The following is a 1,455-nucleotide window of genomic DNA, read 5'->3' as shown; positions in this document are numbered from 1 at the left end:
TGGGGGTGACCAGGCTGGCATGCGACCAGTAAGGGGCAACCGAGCTGGCAGGGGGGGCAGTAAGGGGCAACCAGGCCAGCAGGGGTGGCAGTTAGGGTTGACCAGGCTGGTGGGGGTGGGGCAGTCGGAGGCGACTAGGTTGGCAAGGGGGGACTGTTGGGGGTGACCAGGCTGGCAGGGAGGGCAGTTAGGGATGATCAGGCAGGCAGGCAGGTGAACAGTTCGGAGCCAGTGGTCCTGGATTGCCAGAGGGTTGTCCGACTGTCCTGGAGATCGGGCCTAAACCAGCAGTCAGATATCCCCCGAGGGGTCCTGGATTGGAGAGGGTGCAGGCTGGGCTGAGGGGACCCACCCTGTGCATGAATTTTGTGCACTGGGCCTCTAGTATGCAAATTATCCCATCAACCGGGAATTCAACCTGAGTTCGACCAGGGGGCAGGGCTGGCCCACCAACTGCCCAGGGCCCCTCCCCCTGGCCAGCCCAGCCCAATTGGCCCAATCAGGGCAGGCCCACTGGACCCCACCAGTGCACAAATTCGTGCACCAGGCTTCTAGTCTTACCTAATAATAGACAAACATGGTAATTGACCGTACCTTCGCTATGCCTCCCATTGGCTAATCAGCGAGATATGCAAATTAACTGCCAACAAAGATGGCGGCCGGCAGCCATGGAGCTGGAGCGAGCAGGAGGCTTGCTTGCTCCAGTGATGGAGGAAGCCAAGGTTCCCCACCTGCCACAGCCTGCTCTAAGCTACACTAAAAGCAACAAAGTTTCAATTATAGAAGGTGAATAAACCCCAGATACCTGCTTTCATCCGGCTGTGGCCACGGAGCTGGAGTGAGGAGGAGGCTTGCTTGCCCCTGTGATGGAAGAATATAGAAGGTAAATAAACCCTAGATACCTGCTTCCAGTCGCCATTGCCACGGAGGTGGAGCCAAAAAAAAAAAAGCAGGGGGGGCAGTTAGGGTTGACCAGGCTGGTGGGGGTGGGGCAGTCGGAGGCGACTAGGTTGGCAAGGGGGGACTGGCTGGCCAGGCACCCCAGTGGGGACCCCCACCCCGAATGGGGTTTGGGAAGCCTGAAAACAGCCATCACACCCTCACCCAGGCTGGCCAGGCACCCCAGTGGGGACCCCCACACTGAAGGGGGTTTGGGCAGCCTGCAAACAGCCATCAGCCCCTCACCCAGGCTGGCCAGGCACCCCAGCAGGACTCCCACCCTGATCCAGGACACCCTTCAGGGCAAACCAGTTGGCCCCCACCCATGCACCAGGCCTCTATTCTATATAATAAATGGGTAAAATGCAAATGGACCCTAACAGCAGAATGACTGGGAATGACTGGTCACTATGACACACACTGACCACCAGGGGGCAGATGCTCAATGCAGGAGCTGCCCTCTGGTGGTCATTGTGCTCCCACAGGGGGAGCTCTGCTCAGCCACAAGCCAGGCTG

Source organism: Myotis brandtii, unplaced genomic scaffold (genome assembly GCF_000412655.1).
Source record: "Myotis brandtii unplaced genomic scaffold, ASM41265v1 scaffold1103, whole genome shotgun sequence".
In the NCBI taxonomy this organism is placed as follows: domain Eukaryota; kingdom Metazoa; phylum Chordata; class Mammalia; order Chiroptera; family Vespertilionidae; genus Myotis; species Myotis brandtii.
This window is presented reverse-complemented; position numbering follows the sequence as displayed.